This window comes from Sciurus carolinensis, unplaced genomic scaffold (assembly GCF_902686445.1).
Source record: "Sciurus carolinensis unplaced genomic scaffold, mSciCar1.2, whole genome shotgun sequence".
NCBI classification, from domain to species: Eukaryota; Metazoa; Chordata; class Mammalia; order Rodentia; family Sciuridae; genus Sciurus; species Sciurus carolinensis.
In genome coordinates, this window is record NW_025920119.1 from 2,837,977 (window position 1) to 2,864,039 (window position 26,063).

General features: G+C 48.2%; 1 pseudogene; it reads left to right on the top strand.

Annotated features, from left to right (window-relative positions):
• Nucleotides 1-23,388, top strand: part of LOC124973689 (CCR4-NOT transcription complex subunit 4-like) — a 50,111-nt pseudogene extending 26,723 nt beyond the window's left edge.
• Nucleotides 23,389-26,063: the final 2,675 nt, after the last annotated feature.

Consider the following 26,063-nt stretch of genomic DNA (forward strand, 5'->3'; position numbering starts at 1 on the left):
TCACTGGTTAAGGACGCAGAGTACCAGGCTCGAGCTTGCTAATAAATGACTGTTGCTTGCATTGATCTGGTCTCTGGTGGTCTTTGTGGGGATCTCGAGCCTTTGGGCACAACAGAACCAGCACTGTTTCCCCACCCTTAATTTTGCTTAGCAGTTTTATTGAATTTATATCAGATTACTCAAAAATAATTTTTACTTGCTTGATCAATGTCTGACATTTAACTGTCTTCACACTGTCTGCCAGTCACGCTGCCTCTGCCGTCCAGACTCATACATGCCAAGTCCCCGACATTCGTTTTCCCACCCAGAAATGCTTTCCAACCCACAGTGTCCTGAAACTCCTGAGTCTTCAAACCAGTTGAAGGTGCTTTCTTGGGGAGATCATCTCTGAGTGCCCCAGGTAGAGGAAGAGTCCCTCTGGAATGTTCCCAACAGCATCAGTTCAAGCTGCTTTTATACCACAAACTACAAGTGTCATCAATTCACATGCAGCTTTCTCACTCAGGGAGTCCTGGACCAGGTGTCCCCAACTGTGTTTCAAACAACTAATGTGAATGTCGAAGTTCAGAGACAGCCCCACAGCCACCAGCTGGTGGTCCTGTGGTTCATTTCACTCACCAATGGCCAAAGGAGCCACTTTTCTTCCCACCGCACTTCCTGTTGCTTCCAAAGTCAGGTATTGCCTGCTCAGCCTCCCATGCAAACCCCTCAATCACGCTCTGAGTAACCAGTTATGTGCAGGTTTCCCGGAGTGCACAGAGGGGCTTCAAGACTCCACAGAGAACAGACAGGGGCCAGGCAAGAAGACATCATGCACTCCAAGTGAAGGCAGGACAGCAGGCAGCAGATGGGAGGCACTGGCCCCACAAAGGAATGGCTCAAGGCCCCCCTCAAACTGGCACTGGCATTTGTGCTTCTGACACTGCTCAGTACAGAGGAGCTGGTGGAAGCAGGAGGTGGCCTGGCTGCTGTCCTGTTTAAGAGACCTGCACAGGTCCATGATGTCTGCAGCATTTACAGAGCCCCACACAAGCTGAGAGGCAAGGGTCTTCTTGTTGTGGTTTTGAGCATTTGCTGGCAGGTGACATAGCATGCACTCATGGGGCAGCAGAACATAGCACACACCTGTCAGGCAGCAGAATGTGACACACCTGTCAGGCAGCAGAACGTGGCACACACCTGTCAGGCAGCAGAACGTGGCACACACCCATGGGGCAGTAGAATGTGGCACACACACTTGGGTCAGCAGAACATGGCACATACCAATGGGCCAGCAGCTGTGTGGCTAATTTACCCTACTTGATGGGAGACTTATATATTTTAATTTTGGTCTCTTTAATGTGGAGTCCACAATTTATACTATTTTGGGGGAAGTTCATCTGGACATGAGATGTTACGAGGAAAGAAAGGCCAAGTGACCATGAACGGCTGCTTAGGAGATGCCCCAAGGCCAGTGGACACACACTACTTCCTGCAGTTCTGAACTGTGTGGTGTGACAAGGCCAGTGTCTGAGGAGCCTTCCTCTCCTTGCCTCCTGGCAGGTGGGACTGTCCCTTCTGCAATAATGACAGGGGTCTGGGGGGAGCTGAAGTGCGGCTGGGTGCTAACTCTGGACCAGGGCATTTGGCAATACCTCCAGGACCAAGGTGCTACCGAGGACGAGGGCTAGTTCATTTAGACCTGCTTGACTGCAGTAGAACTAGTGGCCCTCACACCCCCAGCCCTGCTCCTGCAGAGCCACCCGTGGGCAGCTCCCCTTCTCTCCCTGGGCTTCCATGACCCCCATGCAATTGCCCTGCGCTGCTGTCTGTGGTGGCCCTGGTGTGTCATCGTGTTCGCTCTCTTGCTCCTGCAAGGGGTCTTCGCCCAGGTTGTACCAGGAAGGCAGGGTTGTAGGACGGTCAGCAGCCTGTCTCCCTGCCACCTACCAGCCACCTCCTGGGTGCCCTGCAGCACCTGGCGGCTGGAAGAGCCTCCACATCCCTGGGCCAGCAACTCCACCTGTCCACCTACCCCATGTGAGTCGGGGGGAGTTCCAGATGCATCTGTATCAATGGAAAACAGCAGGATTAGTGGCTATTTGCTTGACTGTTATGAGTTTGAGAGAAAATAAAATAAGCATGGCAACAGGTATTTTGTCCAGTTTGTTCATTGCCACGTCACCAACCCTTAAAGCAGCCATATGGCCTGTCCTCAAGCTGAGTGAGAACACACGAATTCCTTCAATGTACTTATCATAGTCATTTTAACTCCATTGTATTAATAAACACAGTCTCCATTGCATTGAGCCGGGTGGCGTAGCTGCGGAGGGCTCACTCCGCAATGAGAAATGCTACCAAGTCTGTTGCAATTGTCACCGGCCACTTCCCCTCATGGGGTGGTGGGAGGATGTGTGGAACATTCTCATGCTCTTTTGAGAAAATCCTGAGGTCAAAGCAGGAAGAGTGGTCTACAAATACAGATTAGCACCGTTGGCTCAACTGTGTTTCTGCTTCTGAGCCCATGGCCATTCAGTCCTGTAACAGCGCTGGGCCATGGACGGAAGGCTGCAGTGAGCACCTGGCCTGCACAAAGGTGCAGACTGCACACTGCCTGGGAGCCACAGCGGCTGGGGACCTGGAGTTGTGTGAGATGTGCTGTCAGCTGATGTAGTGGTGTGCTGTGTCCTTCCTGCTCTAAAGTAGGGGAGTGTCCCCAGGTTTGCCCATCTTTTTTCAATCAGGGGCAAAAGCAGAGCCTTCGAAGTCCTCACAGGCTACTGGCCTCCTCTCCCATCTTCCCAGGCGTCGACCGCAGGACAGCTGACTTGACATCCTCTCCCCCGCCTAGAACTCTGCCTCAACCCTCACCACCAGGTCATAGGTCACCTCCAAGACACCCCTGCTGCTCACCCGGTGCTCCTAAGACACTGCTTCCTTATCCTGCCCTCGCTCCACAGCCTCTGGTCATCTTGGATCGCTCGTCAGTTCCTGCGAGAGAGGACTCATCCTTGTTCTAGGAACCCAGGTGCCATTTGTCAGGAGGGGGGCTGACAAGTGGGAGGTCCCTGTCAGCGTTTCCTGAACAGGGCAGCTCCATCAGGAAGGATCAGTAAGGGCCAAGGACCGGGTCAGGTCAGAGTCAGGCAGGTGTTGGACAGAGTCTTCCTCTCACAGGGGCTCGGACATCCTCCCCCCAGGGCTGCTTCTTTACATGCCATGGACACGTGAAGAGGATATCTGTGTGCATGCTGGGTGAATGGCCGATGGGCCAGCCCTGTGTGTGTGTGTAAGGATGCAGCTCCAGGCACTGTGCACTGGCTGGGGACCCAGGGCTGCTCCAGTCCTTTTACCTCATGGATTGTAAACTGAAGATTGAGACAGGGTACCGCCTCACCAGGCAGACGGTGCTGCTGGTGCACTGACTGATACGTATTTTAATTAAAGAATGAGCCACAGGGGTGAGGGTGGACCAGAAACTTTGCAGCACCCAGTAGGGAGGATCCTGGGCCCAGGCTCCAGCAGCCTTCTGCTGGGACTGCAGTGGTGGTGACTTGGCTTCACTCATGGAATATTGCTCACGTAATGGACCTCAGGGTTTCCTTGTGCACTGCTGCCTTCCCTGATAGGAGAGTTCCTTGGGCCCTGTGGAGATCCTGTCATGTGGCAGGTGTTGTGTGAGGAACTGGGGAAGTAGAGGGATGCAGGGTGCCAAGGCAGGCCCTGTGGTCTACCAAGGTTGGAGGACACAGCAGTGGGGTCATGTCCACAGGCAGGGAGCTGCTCTCCACCCACCCCTGAAAGCAGAGTTTTGCCGCCTGTTCAGTTATGAAAACAGCACAATGAGGACACAGCTGGCTCACGAGGGTTGTCAGAGCTGACCCCAGCACCCTCACGGCCCCAGGTACACTGCAGTCAGCCTCCCAAGGACACGGGCTTCTGCATCTGCAGGCCCCAAAGCCAGCCTGCGGGGAAGGGCCACACATGCTCAGTCACATGTGAAGTTTTCTGGGGTTGGTATGCTATCCTAGGGCTCAAGTGATTGACACCTCTCCAGGGGCCACTTATCATGGTCAGTGCTTGGAGTATATTCTGAGCAAGAAAATCAAGCCTGGGCCTTGATTGTAAGCACTGTAGAATGGGCTGCTTCCCCATGTGGGTCTCCCTAAAGTTCAACCCACACAGGGTCCTTCCTCTAGGATCCAGGCCCCAAATTCTCACACCCGAGAGCCAGTGGTTGGGAGTTGAATTGTGCCCCCTTCAAAAGACACACTGAAGCTCTGAACCACAGGATCTGGGAATATGACCCTCCTTGGAGAGAGGGTTCTGCAGATATCATTAGTTAAGTTGAAGCCACACTGGAATGTGACTGTCCTTGTGAGGCAGGAGACACAGATGTGAATAAAACAGCTCGGTGACATTTAGACAGACATCAGGGTGATGCTCGGAGGTGGGGCCACAGTTGGGAGCATGGCAGTGCCTTGTGGACACACCATCCTTCACCAGCCACCTCTCACTGCCCCAGCCCAGGGAGTCTCTCTTGCAGACTGCCTGCCCTCCACGGGAACGGCTGATTTGGAGTGGCAAATTTGGAGGAGGGTAATGAGAATGTACCAGAACAAATGTTCATGCCCAGCAGCATGGGATGGCAGTCAGGCAGAGGGGCAGACTCACTGCCTGGGCTGCTCTGGCTCTCAGCCGAGGAAGCCATCTCTTGGAGGCTTTAGAGTGCTCAGAACCACCTTGGAGGTCCAGGTATGCCACACGCCTCACACGTAAGTCCACTTCTATAGCCTGCTGTTCACAGGTATCATCCCTGGAAACATCAACACAAGCAGATTGTCACCAACATTCCCTGTCCGTTCTCCTGACACCAGAGAACCTGGGAAATGCAACTCTGATGGGCTGTCTAGACCCACTCAGATGCTTCCAGGAACTCCTAGACTCTCAGCCAAAGTGCTTTACGTGGTTGCTGCTGCATCCATGTCCCACCACGTCCAGCTGGGTGCCCCCCGTCCTGCTCCTGGCTCTGCTACTCCAACCTGCAGGTGTGAGAAGCAAAGTGCCCCTCACCAGAACCTGTGCTGGATGGACCTGCTGTCTAGAGCACGCCTCACCCGTCACAGGTTCACACGGAGCTCGACCTGCCATCTGGTCCACGCTTCACCTGCCACAGGCTCCCGCGCAGCTCATCCTGCCATCTGGTCCATGCCTCACCTGGCACAGGCTCACACGGAGCTTGACCTGTTGTCTAGTCCACACCTCACCTGGCACAGGCTCACACGGAGCTTGACCTGTTGTCTAGTCCACACCTCATCTGCCACAGGCTCACACACAGCTTGACCTGCAGTCTAGAGCATGCCTCACCCACCACAGGCTCACATGGAGCTTGACTTGTCATCTGGTCCACAGCTCACCTACCACAGGTGCACACAGAGCTCGACCTGCTGTCTGGTCCATGCCTCACCCGCCATAGGCGCACACAGAGCTCACCTCACCTACCATAGGGGCATACAGTTGACAAACACAAACTCACACATACCTGACAAATACAAGCCCACAGAGAGACACACACATACATATACACTCACATACAGACCCTTCTCACATGAAGAGCAGGCACACACGCACATGCATGGTGTGCACTGGACCACACAGACACACAAGCACACACACTCTCCAGAGGGCTCCTGCTTTCCCATGTGATCCCTGGTCATGTCTGCAATTTTGTTGGCGAGTCCACCCAGTAGGAGCACCCAGCTCAGCCGGTCATTCCAGATGCGCCTGTGGAATTGCTGGGTGCCTTCATCTAACTCCACTGGAGGTGGCTACACACTTGCTACCAGAATCCTAAATGCACGTAACTGCTCTCTGCCTTTCCCCCACACCAGCAACAAGCAAACACGCCACTCTTATGCACACACACACACATGTGCACGCCCAGCATGCACACATGCTCTCTTGAGGACAGCCCAATCCAGTGGAGGATGTGTCTGGGTTTGCTCCTGGTGCACTCAATAGCAACTGAAAGTTTGAAGGAGACAAGAAAAAAAGAAGGTAAGAAAGTCATGCCTGAAAAGGGAAGGAGGTATTGGATAAAGCATGCAATTTAGTGTGACTATATAGAGCCAGTGGTCAGAGGCAACAGGGATTCTGAAACAGGGTGGTGATAATTAAGCCCTAAAGTCAATTAATATCTCATCATTCACAAAGGGACTGGAACAGATGATGGCAGCAGGCAGGTTTCCCGCAGGAGGAGCAAGGAAGGAGAGAAAGTCAGAGCTGCAGCCCCTCAGGTGACAGGGCTTAGCATACTCACCCTGCAGGGATTATGAAGGCCCCTGCAGCACCCTCCTCCAGACCCTGTGGCACAAATAGGACCGGGAACCCAGCAAGCAGCTCTCCAGAATGATTAGCAAACATGCCCCCCACACAGGGCACACATGAGGGATAAGGATCATGAGCGGGTTTGAGCTGAGAGCTAATGTCCTACTGTAGGAAGGATTTCCAGTATCCTATCCCATGAGACAGCACGTGCAGAAAAACACACACACACACACACACACACACACACACACACAAAGGGCATATGCACAGGCACACACAGGCATGCATGCACAGACACACATACGGATGCCCAAGAGACACACATCCTCACACACACGCAAAGCCACTCTCTGGAGCCAGGTTTCTGCAGCCCCAGCTCAGCAAAACTCCAGGTGGAGGTAATCTTCCTAGGAAGAGAGTTTTGTGTGCCGACAGGGGACAGTTGCAACTAAAAGGAGCTCACAGAATGCCATGTTAGCATTCTCTGACAGAATCTCAGCCGATAAGCAGGGATGTGTTTCTTCTTATTTCAAGATAGGTAAAATAAGAATAGAAGGAGGTACACAGAGGTTGCCTGTGGCAGGACTCCAGAAGGGCTGCGTGCATTGGACATGGATGGCACGGTGACACACAGACGCTGGGAGCAGATGAGAACACTGCAGTGTTACATGGCCTGGGGGTTGGGCAGGACTAGTTCACTCCTGGGAGGAAAGACACCTGGTTGTGAGAACACAGTGGCATTCATGGTGACTGTCAACAAAGACAGAGGTGGAAAGCCAGCATCTCTCCACGGGGCAATGTAATTAACAGGAAAAAATGGAAGATAATGAGACTAGGGATGAAAGTGTGCAAGGGTCTGTGGCCCAACAATAACAGGCATGTGGTCATTCAAAAGAAGCTGGGGCAGATAAGGATTGGACCCAGTCATCGCTGAAGGGCAGCAATGCAGTTGCAGGTGTCTGTGGCCAGATCATGGGTGGGGATGCCCCTCCACCCTCTCCTGGTGGCAGAGGTGTGAGGCGAAGTCGCTGTGCTCTCAGAGGCCCGTCCCATGAGCAAAGGGAAGAAGACAGTGCCCAGCAGAGACTCTCACAAAGAGCTGAAGGGCTGCAGAAGGTCAGGGTCAGCCAGGGGAGCCTGTGTTCAGAGAAGAGATGAAGAGAGAGCCTCATCAGAAGGTGAAGGATCTTTGATTTGTGTTTAATTTGTACAAAAGTGTGCCCTTTGCAAGATGTTGGTACTGATCACAGCAGGACCTTGGCTGGGAAAGTTGGAGGGATAGGAATGTCATTTTTGTCCCATCTGTCTGGCAATGGTGTCCAGGGACCTTGCCCTCACTGAAGGAGGGGCTGCCGGCCCCTGGAGCCCTGTGCCAACACAGAGAGGCATGAGCAGATGGAGTGCTCGGGAGGGCGTTCTGTGTTTGGGGCTGCAGGCAAGGCTGGCTCCCCTGCAGCGCTCCACACCCTGAGACCCTGGACCCTCTCCCCATCCCTGACCCCTGGGCCTCAAGGCTCTGTTAGCAAAGGGTGAGGTCCATCTGCCATAGGTACCCTTGACACCTCGACTCCAAGGTGCAGCAGCAACCACAGAGCACAGGAGCGCCCTGTCTGGGCCCGCTGCCCACGAAGCACCAGGAGCAGCATGGCTGGAAAACTGCTCTCTCAGAGAGGTCAACACCCACACCAGGAGTCACCCGGGTGTGGGAACCGGAGTCATGTCCACGTCTGGGTGCCGCTCTTGTTCTCTGTCCATTGTGCCATTTTAGTCATTATTGATCTTTCATAGTTCCTGCTTCTTCCTTCCTAGCTACCCCTTCTTGCCCTCATTTTAGATTATATCTCTTGGATCAAACCCTCTGAGCCTGAGCTCCCTACCAAGGTTCATCCACTCCCAGGGTGAACCACTTTGCAAAACAAGAGCCACCCTAGGACCTGGTCCAGCACACCACATGCCTGAGGCCCTCACTTCTCCTCAGAGCTGGCTCCTTCCCTGGGAGAAACTGAGCAGACCAAGGTGAATCTGAGGGGCGACCCTATGAGCCCTCAACCTTGGGACATTTCTGGTCTAACATCTTGAAGTGTCCATGGCTAATGTCCAAACAGTTTCCTTCTGAGCTGGTGTCACCTCTGAGGGACCCCACCACCTGGCCGGGGACCTAGGGAGATGCTCTTGCCAGGTGGTCACCAAGCCTCTGGCCCCAGCAGGGGTGAGGGTCTGCAGGGCCAGGCAGGGGTCCAGGCCCTAGGCTGGGGACTAGCATTAGACCCTGGGTGAAGTTCTGCTGTCTTCTGTGGCAACAGCACCAGGGGTATGAGGAGCGGCCAATGTGGGTGCTCACACAGGCGGGGGCAGAGGAGGGGCATGACACCAGGCCTCAGGGGGGCATTCTGCTGAAGACCTTCTCTACCACCTCTCCTCAGGGGATGTGACTCCCAAGCATTGACTCATACAGGCCTCCACTTCCTCTGAACAAATTCCTGTGCCTGTGCAGCCCCTCATGGACTCTGCCCAGCTTCTACCAGCTTGCGAAGCGATGCTGGGGAGCGGGCACTGCAGGCCCCTGCACTTGTGGTGAGGTGTCTCCCTGCAGTGCCAGCCCAGCCCCAGTCCTCCCAAGCTCATCCTGCTGGACTAATGCCTCTACCACATGTCAAGACGCAAAGCCAAGCCTCCACACCCTGCATAGAAAAACCTTATAGCAATAGGCGGGGCAGACAGTCCCTGATGCCCAGAGCCACCAAAATCAAGTGTCCACAGAACACTCTCTCCAGCTGGGTCCCATAATTTCCTTCTTGTTCCTACACACATGATCCACCGATATCCTGCTGCCTGGTCTCCATGTGCACTTATGGCACACTGTTAGAATCCCCACCTTCTTTGGAAAAGCTCTATGGGTACAAGACGAGGAAAAATGTAAGAATTAACTTGAGTTCAAACAAGTCAAGAAGGATGAAGCTTGCTGGTCCAGTGAGGCCAGGAAAACTTGGGTTTTAATTCATCAGGAAAATCTGACTGAAAGGTTTCCACAATTTGGAGATTACTCCAGAAAAATCTGGGCACTTCCCTCCACTATGTGGCCATTTGAACTCTACATTTACTCTGTAGCGTTTTGAGCCTGGAAGAGTTAAGTGTCGGTGTTAAAACTCTCAGCAACCTCAATTCTGTCAACTTTCACTTGCCAACTTGTGGCAAGCTACTGACTGGCATGTGGATGTGGGAAGGACAACTGTGCCCAGGAAGAGCTCCAGCAGAGCCCTGACCCGGGGGAGGCACTGCTCCTGAGGAGACAGCCCAGAGCCAGCACCCGGCAGAAGGGGCAGGACCCAAACAGATCCCAACCCACAGCCTGTTGGAGAGGAATCAGGCTTTGTATGAACAGAAACTTCCAGAGGGAGCAGAGTCTTGGTGTCCGACATCATCAATCAAAGAGGGTGCCAGTGGCTGGTGAGATTTGAAGGTTTCCCCTCAGTGGAGGCAGTGCAGCCTGGCCTGCAGACAGAAGCTGAGGGTGCAGAGGTGGTCACGGAGACCACGCTGTAGTGGAGGTGACAGCGCCAGAGCTCAGGTGCCTGTGGAAGCCAGAGGATGATCTCCAGCTTGGAACTCCTGTGTGTGCACAGGGTGTGCATGTGTACAGTGTGGTGCAGTGTGTGTATATGCAGTGTGTGTGTGCAGTGTGTGTGCATGTGTGCAGTGTTTGTGCATGTGTATGTGCAGTGTGCAGTGTGTGTGTGTGCTCCATGTGTGCACGTGTGTAGGTCCTGAGGAAGTTGCTGCATACATGTAGAGTGCATGAGGTCACCTGCACCATCACCACCATGTCCACCTCCTCCTTGTGCCTCTGATGTGGCTGCGGTTTCATCAGTTGCTGCCACAGCCGTGCATTGGAGGTGGCTTCACACCTGCTTTCTTGCTACCACACATTCGATGGTTGTGTTCCAGACTGAGTCAGGCCTTGGTGTTCACACGGATGCTCTTCACAGCAGATGATTGACTGCCTTCTAGCAGAGACAGGGCGGCATGTCACAGTGGTCAGGCAGGTGGTGATGACATCACAGGGTGGCAAAGGTGAGTGTGTGGAATGCGAGGTAGGGGCTCAACACCCCTCTGAAGCCCACATCGCACTGTGACTGCCATCGTCACATCTCATGCCCAGCCTGCTGCCCCAGTGGTGTGTCCCCCACACAGGACTGTGGGCGGGACCTCTGAAAGGTGAGTGGCCCAGAGTCACCATGGAGCACGCAGCTGGTTGTCTGGGCAGTGGCCTCTGATGAAAGTGCACACTCAGCTTGGCCTCCCCATCCCACTTCTCCTACCCCTGCCCCTGCAATAGTGGGTAACAGCAGGAATGTCCCACAGAAACCCCTGCCACACTCCTGCCTCTGGCCAGAACCTTGAGCCAAGTAAACTTGTGTTGTGTACAAGTGACCAGTCAGTGACCAGTCAGCTGTCTGCGGCAGCAGCAGAACACAGCCAGCCAAGACAGTTGGCTACAGGTGAAGTGGCAGAGGTCCAACAAACTGAAGGGAGGGTGAGGCCTTTGGACCACATGATCCTGCCTGGACCAGGTGATCTGTCTTTCAGCCCAGCCCAGGCTCAGCATGCCAGGTGCCCAGAGGAACAGGGAGACTCAACCCCTCTAGAGCCTCTGTCCAGGGTTCCTGCCTACCCTTTAGCACAGGGCTTGGCAAAAACTAAAGGAATTTTCACTGAAGGAATAGAAGAAAATGTATTTAAAAGAAACCATAACATGAGCACATGAAAAATGGAATTAAAATTAAAATCAGAATTAAAAATGCCAATGCCCTGCGTGGATCCAGGAGGTAGCTGAGGGTTCTCATGGATGTGCTTAGCCTCCAGAACAAAGCTACATGTGCGGGAGCAGTTACCAGGTAAATACAGAACAAAGTGTCAGGAGTCTGCTCCTGCTGAAATGCAGCTTGATGTGACCAGTGACCACACCACCAAGAGGACCCAGGGGAGACTGCATGGCACCCTGGGGCTGCCCGCCTTCTGCCCTGCCTAGCCTCAGGTGCCCTGTGCAGAGGAGAACACTCTTTCTCGCATTTATTCACCCATTCACCAAATATTCACCAAGTTCTACTTTGTGGCCATTTTGAGCACATGGGTATCATCATGTGTGAAGCAGAATCCATTCTTCTCTCATTGGCAGAAGGGAACATTAACTAAAATACAGGATGTCAAGTTTATGGCACAGTCTGTCTCAGGAGGAAAACTGGGGTAAGGAGAGAAGGGCAGGCTGGGTTTCTGTGGAGTGGCGAGGGTAGGCCCCGCTCTCCGGTAAATGCTTGAGTTTTTGGTCAAGGGCCACAAATGTCCTCCTTTGTTTAATGTGTCCTGAACCTGGATGCTTAGGACGCTATGCCATGGCCACATCTGGGAGCAGTCAGGCCCAGGACACGTCCTCTGTCACAGGCTATGAACCTGACTCAGCTGCTCCCGCACTCTGTGCGAAGGGTGGCCACAGAGACAGGACCACTTCTTCAGGAGAGCTGCTGAGATGACCACCTAGGTGCCATCAGGGGTGGGTGCCAACCTGAGGGGAGTATGGTGTTCACCCACGTCATGCTCCCTACTCCCTCTTTGCATTAGCTGCGAGTGTCCTTGCCTCCCACCCTCACAAGCTCTTTCTCTAACATCACCATCAGATGACACAGGTGTTCCCGATCTCACCTTCAGCCCAGCAATCCCCCAACCTGACTCTCGCAAAGCTTCCAGGTCTTCTCGGTTTGCAAACAGCAGGTGGCATGCCCAGGACACTTCCCCTGCAGCCCATCTGCTTCCTCAGGCTTCCTGGGGAGCCCACCAGGATGCACTGCCTCCTCACTTCCCAAAGGGCCTTCTGCACAGGAGCAGCTAGAGAGCCTACACATCACCTGGTGGCTCTGCAACAGGGCCATCACCAACCTCCAGCAAGCAAGGTCTGCATGTGGTGCTTGCTGCTCCCTGCACAACCCCTGCCTGGGCTGGCACCTAGCAGGATGGGTGGCATTTTTATGTGTGTTGTCTGCTCCTCCCCCAGTGGCTGCCTGACACCACCCATGACACAGGATGCTGTCTCAGTAACCATGCACGTGGACAGAGGCTTGGCAGAACCACATGGGTACATGCACAAGCCAGGACAGGCTCAGGAAGCATTGGCGGGACTGAAAGACTAGCATGCTAGGTCTATGGCAATACCAGCCCTGGATTCTTGAGCACAGCCCTGGTAGGTTCTTAGCTCTTGGATTTGACCTTCCTGAATCTTGGAACGGTGCATAGTCTGTTATCTTCACAGCCCTGTAATGTTCCTGCCAAGGGGGAGAATACATTAATTTGCCTCTGAAACCTTTATCCTACTCCTATCTGCATGCATTAGCATATTTTATGATTTAAATCTAATTATCATGGCTTTCCAAGAGATGTAATGGAAAGTGATCGTCGTGGGGCACTTTAACATAGACAGAATAGAGGCAGAAAAAGAGCCAGGTTCGACAAAAAGCTACCACATTGGGACTTCCTCAACTGGTGAACCATCGAGAGGGAGAAAGGAGGTGGACGGTCCCAGCCTTGCTCCCAAGAAGCCCTGGGTCTGCCTTTGTGGACAATCCTCCTGGACTTCTCCAAACAGGCCAGGCCTGTCCTGCTGCTAAACTCAGGAGTCACACAAATGTGGTCATTGCCTCCAGTGGCCGTCACCTCAACACAGGGTGTCTTCCTACTGAGGTTTCTTGCAGTAAGCATTGCAGAGCACTGTCTACAAAGGTCCCAATCAGCATTCTAAGGGCCGAGGAGTCCACAGCTGGGGCCAACATCTGTTTGTACCATGGAATGCACAACTGCAGGCTGCTGTCACAAAGTGCCACAGCTGGCCCCTCAAACAGCCATCTGTGCCTTGCGATCCTGGGGTCAGAGTCGCCAGAAGTCTGGCTGTGAGAGCAAGTCTGGCTTGTGCCTCTGCCCTGGCTATCAGCAGCCTGAAGTTCCTTGGCTTACCAACAGCTGTCATTCCCTGCATCTTTCTCTTCCCACACACGTGCCACCCACTCACACCCCTTCACTGCATAAGGACAAGAGTCGAGTTGCAGCAGGGCCACGGATGACCTCATCCTGACCTGATCATCTGCAAAGACCCAGTTTCCACATAAGGCCACAGTCGCAGGCACAGGGTTTGGGACTTTAGTGGATTCATGGGAAGGAGGGTGTTCATGCCATAGCTGCCATCAGCTTCTCAAGGTCAGCTGCCCAGTTGACCAACTCAGGTTTCTGCCTGGAAGCCCACTAGGAAGTGCCCAGTAGGAAGCTTGCTCTAAGAGATTCCACAACCTGACTTGATGTCTGGCTTGGCAGCCACTCCTGACTTGGAATCACCTGGCAGGCAGGAAGAGCAACTTCCATCCACCAGATAGCATCTAGGAGACAAAAAAGCATCCTTATCCTCCACCCAGGAATCCGGAGGATATGCTATCTCCAGGGTTCCTTCAGCTAATGGCCCCTACTGTAAAGAGTAAGAGTGCAGGGTAGAGACAATCTTAGTGTTGTAGAAGCAGCCCGGAAAAGCCTCCCTGAAAGCTGATCAAGAGCCTAAACCCTCTTGGGGAGGAGGAAGTGTGGAGGGCTAGGTTCCCACAGTCCAAGTCGGTCCTAAATGGGGCCTCTAATGGAGCCCAGCAGAGAGGGGAGGGCTGAGCCTGGCCCCACCACTGGGAAGGTTCAGACTTGACAAGGCTCTGCTTGGACAACCAAGAAGGAAGCTCTTCTTTTCGCTGGAACCAGGCTAGCCCTCAGATACTGTGTCCTGGGACCCTGCTGTCATGGGAGGACACCAGGTGTCTGCACACCAGGCCCCAGTCAGAACTCCCACCCCAGCCACTGCCCCATCCACCAAAGCTCTGCATTGGAAGAAGTGCCCTTGGTGATAAGGAGCTGTGACACAGAATCACCCTAAACTGGCATCTGTGGGAGGAGCCAAAGTATGAACTTCAACTGCTATGTGGTGTGGACAAAGGCAGTCTTGTCTGTCCACCTGAGTGCCTATCTACTGCTGGAAATACCCTCACGCCCCAGGGAAAGCATCTGATAACTGAATTCCTACCCACAGAACAGAAGAGAGCCTCATCTATGATTTCTCTGGGTAAGCTCTTCTTTGGTGAGATCTCCCAGGCCGAATCCACAGGGAGCACATGGGGCCTCCCCATCCTGCTGGCCTTCACTTGCAAGCTCAGCACCAGGCAGGGCATCCAGGCAAAGGCTCAGCTCCACAGGAGTTTGTTGAATGCAATGCCGGCTGGAGTGTAGGATGCCCTGCAGCAATCCCTGCCCAGCCCCACTGGACATGCCCAGCCCACACCCCCACCCACCCAACCTTGGCCATGACCCCTGGCCCCACTCACTTCTACCTGCTGCCATACCATCAGCCTCTATGGCCCAACCCAGTGAGCCCACCCCTCCAAGAAGTATTCTGAGGCCCCTCAGTTGCCTATAGGTGTTTATGGGAGCCCTGCTGGCTTTCTCAATAATTTCATCTTGTCACACCAGGCTTCTCGAGGCACTAGAGTTAGCCAAAGCCTGCTCTTTCCTTGAGGACAGGGCCATGTGTTCTTCACCTCCTCCCCATGGCCTGGTTCAGCATCTGGTTTCCTAGAGGACCCTAAATGTATGTGGAAGAAGCGAAGCTCCTAGGTACCAGGTTCTAAGCAGGTCCCAGCAAGTCCCTCCGACTGGTCTGGAGGTCTGAGTGCCCAGAGGTCTGAATTCAGGCACCCTTGTGGGCGCCAGGAGCAGGTTCTCTGCTCTGTTCCCTGAAGAACATAACTCCAGATGAACTGAAGCTGGGAAGGGTGCACTTCCCACCCCTGGTATTCTTTTTAGCCTCCAGCCTGGTAGGATTTTAGATGCCATGGTGACAGGAGTCATGGAAATGGAGACAGATCCACAGCTGCAGGAAAGGCCCAAGCCCTGAGCTCCCTGCAAGGTGGGGCCACCAGTGCTTCCTACTTACTTACCCTGTGACCATCTGCAGAATGGACCGTGACTACAGAGGTCCAAGCCAGCAGAACAAGAAGGAGGGCAGAGAGGTCAGGAGGGCAAGCGTGGTCCTTGAATTTATCCTCTCAGCCCTGGGAAAGCCTCAGGGCTGCCTCCGGGAGCCATGTGCTACAGGGTGGCCAGAGCCTTGGAGCAGAGTGTTCCCAGGCTCCCAGGAAGTCAGCTGTTGGCTTAAAAGATGGGTCCTCTGCCCATCACATTCAAGATGCTTTGGGGCTAGAGGGGAGTCTTCACATATTCTTGTGAGAAAGGCCAGAATAATTTCACTCCTACTGCCCAATGTATAAAGGAGACACAACCAACTGTGGACCAGCAAGCTGCAGCTCTCAGGGCTGCTCCCAAATCCCCATGGCCTCCAAGGATTACCAGGGTGATTCAAAGACCAGTGAGCAATGGCAAAGAACTGACGAGAATGAGTTCTCTTCATAGAACACTCTGCAGAGGGGTCCCTGAGGAAGAGATGGGAGGACTGGTCAAAGGATAAACTTCCAAAGTGGCAGAGAGGAGCCGAGGCCTGGGTCCCTCCCTTTCCAAAATATCAGACCAATGGGGGTGAGCAAAGGAGTGCTAACGTGGTAAGCACTGCATTCGGAGGCTGGAGGAACCTCAAAGAAGTCCTCCTGGGGTGCAGGCCCTGCCCCTGGGCATCTGGCTACCTTACCTTGCTTCACTGTGTGCTTGCAGGTTCTGATTGCCTCTAGGGTGGTGGCATGATCCGTCTGCAGTGGGAAGATGGGGATTCGAGTTTGACCCATTTGAGGAAACAGCCCTTGCACTTTAGTTTCTTCATCCGCAGAATGGTCCCTGTAGCCCAGACTGCACACGACAATCAACCCTCTGGATGAATCACTAAATGGATTAGAGAGAACAGTTATCCATGGAGCAGGAGCAGGCTGGCAAACCAAGCTGATGACCTGCTGAGTCCCCCGACATTCAGCGCTGGTCCTAGACGCACGTGTTTTGATCTGTGATTACATAATAAAATAATGTCGACACATATCAGCCCTGACACCCATTCTCATTCCCTGCCAACCAGGAGCAACCCGGGCTTTCCTGAGCCTGAGGGTGGGGCGCCGGCTTGCTGTGCCTCTCAGCAGAAGTCTCCAACCCGAAGACTGATCTCACAACAATGCTGACAGTGGCCTCCTCTGATGCACAGGACCGCTGAGCTGGAGGCGAGGCATTGGGTGCTGCCTTCACCCAGGGTGGTGCATTCTGGCCATGTTCAGGGTGGGCAAAAGGCCAGCCGACCCATCTGAACTGTGTCACACCTGCCCTGACTTCATTACTTTGAGAACAATGGGGCCTTTCTAGAACAGTGTTCCTGAACAGGACCCCCAGCAACATTGGCACACAGTACGTTTTCCAGGCTCACACAGAGAGGTCAAGATTCTGACAGAAAATCCTGCCTGAGAAAGGGCAGAAGAACATGGGCTGGTGCAGTACAGGATGGACAGGAGGCGCCCTTAGGTCTTTCAATTTGCAGATACTTAACTGGAAGCTGGTCCAGTTTTAAATTTTGATGAAGTTCAGCCTACGTTTCTGTTTTGCCTGTGAATATTTTAGAGCTGGGTATTGGTTCTCTCTTGTGGGGTCTGATGCAGGAACCCTCAAGCGCTGGTTTAGGGCCCAAGATTCATGCCTACATCCATACATGAGCATTTGGAACTGGACCCCACATGCTCTCAGACCCACAGACCCCTGAGCACCCCTGTCCATGGAGTGGGCCAAGAGGAGGCGGGCCAGGGAGAGCAGAGACGGTGTCAGGCAAGTCGCCCTTCTGCTGCTCCTGAGTTATTAACTGCTTGACCTCAAGGAAGTCAAAGTAGATGCCCCTGCACTCCATAAATGAGGTCATATGAGTCACTTCGCCTCCCTGGACCCGACCCCCAGCAGAGATGCAGGGATTAGGTGCTGCCTCCTACACAAGAGCATCCAGAATGAATCAGCAGATTCTTCTGTGTGGCCACCACCCAATTGAGCCAAATGTTCCCCCCTTGTGGAGGTAGACGGAACAAAGATCAAAAGGCAAGGAAAGAGCAGAGTCAGTGTTGGTGTGCAGGAAGGTCACACTGCGCACCCTGGTGACAGGGCGAGAGACTTCTGGGCCCTGCCTGGTGGGCATAAAGCCACCAGCTGCACCACTGACACATCACCTTACAGGGGATCAGAACCTAGCAAAATAGAACCCAGGAACACCCCAGGCCAACTATGCTAGAGACAGGGATGTGACCTAGCTGAACAGAATAAACAGGACCGCAGAGCAGGGAAGGCCAGGCCCGCCTCCCACGGCCTCACTCTAATGTGCAGACATACCTGTGCAGACACTGGTGAGTGCCCCTTGGCACTCATGGGGCTTGGTGAGCTTGACCACCGTCATGGCATGCCATGACTTCCTCTGTCCCCCATCATTAAGATGTGATGTCCACTCTGCCATGGGCAGCCATGTTGCATGGCACATGGTGCCTCCGCCGCCATGCCCTTGCTCCAGATTCCAACCCCCTGGGCCCCTCTTTAGCCCTCCCCAGTGCTCCAGTGCTGTGCCACTGTCCTCCTGGATTCCATAAGGTTATAAGCTCTTAGGAAGGGCCCCATGGAACCCTCCTTGAGTGTGCTCCTTGCAGTGTCTTGCGCTCATACCTGAACCTGGTGAACTTGCACTGGATGGGTAGATGAGAAGCTGATTGGGTTCAGACATGAAAGGCTCTTCTCCTTGTGTTGCAGTGGAGGGTCACAGTACTGTTGGAGGTGACTTCACGCCTGCACTTGTGAAATCAAGTGAATTACAAGTTCCTTTGGGAAAAAATTGAAGAGAACAGTCAGGGTCAGTTAAGTAGATAACTTTTCTCTGGATTGTTCTTTCAAGTAGGTAATCAGTACACACAGTGCTCCCTTAGCCATGGGGTGTATGACCAGACCCCAGTGGACACCTGAGTCCCCCAAAAGCACCAAAGCCTCCACACACTGTTTTCTCCTATACATAGACACCTGTGGCAGCATGTAGCATATAAACCCAGCACAGTAAGAGATTAAGAGCAAAAATAAAGCAGAAAAATTTTATAACATCCTGTAGTAAGAGTTACTTAACTCTTATGACTGGCTTACTTCTGGAATTTTACAAGCAGTTTTTGACTATAGGTAACTGAATGTGGATAAGGGGTGATGGCAATCTCTATCTCATTTTAGGGAATAGCAAACACTGCTGTGGCAGGTGGGAGGGGGGCTAGGGTGAGCACACAGATGTGGCTTCCCTGGTTGCTAAGTACTTGAGACTGCCACAGGGGATCAGAGCCTCAGGTCCTGAGTGTCTCCAGTAGGTGTGAATGACCAGTCCTCTCAGTGTCAACCTGGAGAGGTCAGAGGTCACTGAGAGGCTCCTATCAGCCCCTCCACAAAAGGTGAAGCAAGAGAGTCCCCAGGCTCCGCCTGAATGAGCACAGCAGGACCGTGAGACTCCCCTGAAGGACGAGGCAGGCAGGGACCCTGGAGCTAGGCCGACCATACCAGGGGCCCACTCAGAGCTCTCTGGGCAGCAGGCATGACTATGATTACAAGAACGGTATGAATCTACATTATGTGCAACCATAGAAATGAAAAGTTGTACTCCATTTGTGAACAATAAATAAAAATGAAGTCTGTAAAAGTAAAAAGAAAATAATCTAAAAATTCACTATTATATTAAGTAAAAAAACAGACATAAAATGTCACAAACCATATAATTCCATTTACATGATCTATTCAAAACAGACAAATCCATACAAAATAATCTATAGAAACTGAAGCTCAATTAGAAAATAGAGAGGTGGTACACTCGAGTAATAAAGCATAGGGTATTTGTAGTGTTCTAAAATTAGTGATAATAACTGCACAAATCTGAATATACAAAAAATTATTTCTTATATTAAAAACAAAGTATTTTTATACTCTTACTCTTTTGTTCCCTTTCTTAAAAATTGAACTTATCACTTTGAAGTATATTTTCAATTATCAAGGATCACAACACCTGCCACCTCCATATCTGGACCAAACAGAGGAGACACAAAGTAACATCCGCTTTCAAAATCAAAAACAAACTGAAGGGTACTAGGGATATAGTTGCAGTATAACATGCTGAAAACTCTGGGCCTGAATCCTATCATGGCAAAAGGAAAAAAAAAGGAAGAGGGAAAAATGTTTAGTCCTTTACCTAAGACAACCAAATTAATGATAACCATCAGTATGATAAACAAGTTATTGAAAATCCATAAAATCTAGCAATTCTGGTCATGATCCAAAATATAAAAGGGAGAGCTGGGGTATAGCAGCACACACATACACACACAATGGAAATTAAGAAAACAATTTCAAGTACAGTGACATCAAAAAAGAGCAAACATTTAAGTATAAAGTTAACAGAAGCAGCAAAAAGACTAATACATTTCTTACTATGAAATGCTACCCAAAAGTGAATAAACAAATATATAAATCAAGAGATATTAATGGAAGATATTGATACTATCCAAACTGATCTACAGATTCAATATAATAACTATCAAAATTTCAATCATTTCTCTTTTTTGCAGAAATAGACAATTTCCTCCTAAATTTCACACAGAATTTCAAAGGACCCTATGGTCAGATCAACCTTGAAGATCAAGAAGAATTTTAGAGAACTCATGTTTCTTGATCCCAAAATAAAGAAAGTTATAGTCATTGGAGCAAAATTGAAGTTCACTGGTAGACCAGTTGACTAGCATGAGGAAGGACCCTAGGTTCTCTCCCTAGCAGCACAAAAAAGTAAAACCAAACTAAAGAAAAAAAGCCGTAGAAGGCGGTGGAGACATATAAATTAATGGAATAAAATATGAAGTCGAGAAATAATCACTTATACACTAGTCCTCCTTGCCCAGTTTCACTCTCTGTGGTTCAGTTACCTGAGGTCAAACATGGCACACAAATATTAAATATCAGTATTAGAATTACAGTAACAATTTACAAATTTTAAATTGCATGCTCTTGTGAGTATCATAATAAAATATCATCTGTGCAATGACATGAATCCCTTTGTTCATAATATAAATTTCCTGTCCCCTCGTTACTTAGTAGCCATATCAACCATCCAATCAACTATTGCAGTATCACCATGCTTGTGTTCAACTAACACTTATTCATAGCCTAACACAAAGACTGTCACTCACCTCACTTCATCTCATCACAAGTATTGTATTATGACAGGAAGGATTTAAGAGGACATTTTGAGAAAGAGAAATCCACATTCACATAACATTTATACAGTATATTGTTATTAACTGTTCTATTTTATCATATCATTGTTACTTTTTATTATTATCAGTAATCTCTTACTGTGGCTATTTTATAAATTATCATAGAAACTTTGCAAAAAATATGTAAAAACAGTGTATGTACAGGGTTTAGTACTATCCACAGTTCCAGGCATCCATGGGTCTTGGAACATCCTATTCATGGATAAAAGTGACTATTCTATGATCATACTATTTTTAACAAAGATACCAAGTATATTCAGTAGGGGAAGAACAATCTTTTTGATAGTCTGGGAAAATTGTATAAAGAATAAAAAAGAATAAAGTTGGACCCTTCCCTTATACTAAATATAAAACTTAAATCAAAATGGATAAAAGCACAAAAGCTAGAATTATAAAATTCTTATAAGGAAACAGGGGAATGCTTCATGAAAATGCAGTTAGCAATTATTTCTTGAGTATGAAAACCAAAGACACAAAATATTGTAATAAAAGTAAAATTCTGTAACAAGAGGTATGTGAATGTGGTTTCACCTCTCAAAATATCTTCTTGTACTGCACTTATATTTCCTGTCATGATATGAGCTGACACAATATGTATGTGATGAGAAGAAGAGAGGTAAAAGATAGCCTTTGTGATGTAATGTTAGACTATGGGTTAGGGGTTACTTGAACATAAGTACGGTGATACTGCAACAGCTGATTTGCTGGTTGACATGGATGTTAAGTGAATAAAGGACAAAGAAAAATACACTACTCTACATCAAAGTGAAAACTTTTTGTGTCTCAAAGAGCACTATCAAAGAATACAAAGGAAATCCACAAGAGAAAATGTGCATAAAGCATGTACCTGATAAATGATTAGTATCCAGAATATATTTAAAAATTTTTATACCTCTACAAAGCAACAAATAGAACTCAAATGTGGGTAGAGTACTTTTTTATGGACTCTGTGTCCCTTCAAATTTCAAATCTTCAAGCCCTATTCCCTAATGTGACAATATATTTGGAAGTGAGATCTTTACAGTTGCAATGAAGTTTAAGTAAGATCTTCAGTTGTCGTGATTCAACAGGATTATTGAGTTTTTCAGAGACACCAGAGGCTCATCAAGAAGAGAGCCCTCACCCAAAACTGAACACTGTCTGAAGGTTGACTTTAGACTTTTCAAACTCCAGAACTATGAGAAAATAAAGTGATTGCGTAAGTTACCCAGCCTGTAGTATTTTGTTATGGTTGCCTGGAAAAACTAGCATACACTTGAGCAGACATTATAACAAAGACATACAAAAGGTCAATATGTACCACAAAAGATGTTCAACATCACAGTCAGTAGAGTCATGCAAATCAAACACAATGGAATACTACTTCAACTCCATTAGCATTGCTGCTATTTAAATTTTTTAAAAGAATTTTTTGAAATATTGCTCAGGATATAAAGAAAACAGAACCCTTGAACATTGTGGTGGAAATCTAGAATATAGACACTAAGGAAATAACAAGATTTCTCATAAAATTAAAAACAGGGGAAGTCTTACCCTAATGAAAGATGGTGATCTGTCTGGCTATGGAATCAACCAAAAGCAGAAACTTTCTCAACCATGGATGTTGGATTTGCTGAAGCAATCTGGCCTGGTTCTGAAGAGTTTTCCCAGACACTAGTTCAGGGGTCTCTTGTGAGGACATGGCAGCAAGTGCAGTTGACTAAGGAAAAAAGTGAGGGAAGGCAGGTGGGTCTTCAAACTTCTGAAGTTTAGCTCTCAGTCCCTTAAATAAGTATAAACTTTTGTCACTGTTTAATAAACATGAAGAGTCTCAAAAACCTGATGCTAAGGAAGACCCTGTGGAATGCAGTCTGCGTGGAGCCCTTGAGATATGTGAGATGAACTTTTTCCTTTGCACCTACCTATGGCTACCAGATTTGTGGATTTTGTTGGCCTAGATGTTGCACTGATGAAAATGGTCTTTGTCCTGCACATAGAAAGCCACATCCAGAAGATCCAGAAGTTTGTAAACCACTCTCACAGGAAGAACTGCAAAGGATAAAAAATGAGAACAAAATGAGAGAAAACAGAAAAATTACCTTCCACTATGTTTTTTTTTTTTAATGTGCCCTGCAAACAAACCTCAACATTTTTGTAAGTCTGTTCCAGTACCTAACTGACCCAGAGGTTTTAAAACAACCAGAATAATTTGGGAAGTTCGGTAAAGCACATAAATTTTGTCATCAATAATAGCACATCATATGCAGGCTCACAGGGTCCTAGTGCCAATGCTTATATCTGACCTATACCTGGTCAGAAAATATTTTAAGAGCTATACAGTGTGTCAACAATGTGATGGTAGGTGGCAGAACTCTTCTTAAGACATCTGTAGGTACAAAAATACTGCAGTTACTTCTTACAGAATATACAGTGTCCAAAACCTGACTGCATGTATCCACATGAATTGGGAGATGAGGCAGGAAAGTCCACAAAAGAGGAAATTCTCATGGGTAAATACCAATAATATGAACAGAAATTATTTCAAGAATTGTATGAGTTAATTACAATTTTATTTAATTATCTATGGGTTCAGTCAATAAAAATAAGAACCAAGTGACACCACTGCAGAGCCCCATTGATATACCTTCAGATTCTCTCAGTATAGGAAATTGTGGTAATTCTCAGCAGAATCTAACAGTGATACACCTTCACCACCACCTGGTTTAACAAAACCCAATCCAGGCATCCCCACAAGTTCATCCAATCACAGTACAAGGTCCCCATTTGAAGAGGCAGTAACAGAGTCACAATCATTATTCTCTTGACAATTTTTGCCATTCCAACCCTATCCCAAGTAGGCCTCCTCCTTTTCCAAGTTCCCCATGGACATCTCGTGATTAGCCTATGGCACCAGAGTCACAGAGTCTCTTCACATCAGAAAAAAATCCCAGTACCATCCTCTACAGATTGGCAAGCAGCATTTGGCTTTGGTTCTAATAAACAACCAGAGGATGACTCGGGGTTTAATCCTTTTGATGTTACTCAAAAAGCCTTAGCAGACCTGAGTGAACAGGAATTGTTCATCCAAGACAAACTTTCCCTTTCACCCACATCTCTTCAGAACTCCTCTTCAAATACAATACCTGCCAAAGCTCTAGGCTTTGGATTCCTAAATCTGCTGCATGGACAAACTCTTAATTGTACATTTCCAGTCATGCCACAAAGGTTCCCTCATTTGCAGAAGCACTGGGCAATTTACAATTCCTTCAGTTTTACAGGCCAGGCAGCCTACTATTCTTGGATGGCCTTTCCATGCAACAGCATCATGCCCTTGAAACACACAGCAAACCCCACCTCAAATAGTACTTCCTTGGACTTGAATCTCCCACCACAGCACAACACATGTCTGGGAGGGATCCCAATAGCAGGTAGGTTCACTTAAAGCCTCTGAAGATTCTTAACTAACTCATGCTTCTCTTTGTTGAGGGAGAGGACTGTTGAATAACAGAAGGTACTTATTACTCATGGAAATTTATGTAAAAAAGTCTTTATCATAATTAAAATATTTTCACTTAGGTGGCTTGTAATATTGTGCATTGTAAGGGAGGTGGAGTATTATACCAAGTCACTGTTTGGAAGCATTTTGCTTAATAGGGTAACTACCAAGCTTTAATATGGTATATATGTGTATAAAGAAAAATAAATATATGAACACTGAATCTAAGATTCTGTAAAATCCAACACCATAGTCAAAAAATTTTATTTTACATTATAAAAGTAAAGTGGTTAAAAAATTTTTTAAAGTGATAATGAGAACAGGAGGGATTAAAGTTACTGTAACTTGTAGGGAATTTACTTATTTTGTTCACCAACATGATGCTATAAATAAAGTTTGAGACTATTTGAGAGATCTGATTATTAATGTTTTGTAACATGTTCAGACATGCATTGTGTGGAAAAGAAATTATTCAAGTAGACACATTTACCTTTTTAGTCTTGTTTTTAGTTCCAGGGGAAATATGTATAAGAACACAAGTTTAATACCAGAATATTTATGATTTTGTTCTTCTACCCTTGAAGGTTTCAGAACATTTGTGTCTAAGATTCTTTGTAACATTTATTAGAGGTGGCGTTTTCTAAGGAAGTCATTCTTCTTATTAGTGTTCTCATTTAATTTGGGTTTTTGTGATGATGTGTAAAAGAGAGTTTGTTCCTCTACTGATTCTCTCAAGAAGAATAAAATAATGCCACACTCTGATACATAATTTATATAATTAAAATTTATCTCTTGACCTTTAAGGTATGGCACAACACAAGTGTTTTCATATTAGAATACTTTAACATTAAGACATTCATTCTTTAATTTTAGCAAGATAGATAAATTTACAGAGCTCCCTCTAATTCTTTGGCTATATTCCCTTCAGAACAATAACATTTCATGATCTAGACAAATATCTAGGCCTTAGTTTGTGGCTGTGGATAAGGGAAGTTAATTTACAATTTACAAAAGTTTAAGAGCACCTGATGTCATGATTTAGACATTGATGAGATTTCTGATATTAGCTCATTTAATTATGGTAGATAGTAGGTAATCCAGAGCAAAATTTTTCAGTCCTCTTTTATGTAATACTTGTTTATGAAACAGTAAGTGTTCAATTTCTGTACTTTTCTTCCATTCAAGACAGCCTATTAGAATGCAATTATGTTTTCTTTTGCTTTGTTTTAATCATTTAGAAAGGTGTCATTTTAATTATTAGTTAATAGTGTAATTGGTTATAACTTTAAAAACTAAAGTGCCCATAAATACTTTAAAATAAATATTAGCCCAATTACAATTACTATTTCAAGTGGGGATACAAAAGAAGTATAAAAATATGAATACTATTTCTAAGCAGTGTAGAGTAATACTTGAAGAGATAAAGTTATGTATGAAAATAGTAACCATATGTATGGTACTGGAATCTGAGAGACATCAAGGTAGACTTTGCTCATTGAAGAGACTTCATTGAAGATGTAGGAATTGATCTGTACTACACTGTCTTGAATTTGGGTTAGTGGCAGGGGAAAAGACCTTTCATGTTGATGGAAAACTCCAGAGTAAAGGCACAGAGGCAGGCATTAGTGTGTCATTATATTAAGAAGCATTTGAATTGCCTTTTATAACAGGAAGTGCTTCTTAAACCATAGTAATACAATGGTTGAGAAGATGAGACTCTCTGACAGCAAGGCACAATAGTGTGGGCTTGACAGGGAACTCTAGTCTTGGCTGCCTTTGTGATGTACTTTCATTTGACTTTCTACATGTCCATCTTCAATAAATTATGTTCTTCCAATTTCTTAGTTATCAAATTGCCCATTAGTATCTAAGATCAAATTTAATCCAAGTATTTCAAGTAAGAAGATATTTTGGAATGCCACACTGGTAATGAGAAACCACTGATGAGTGAGTATAGTTGGCCTATG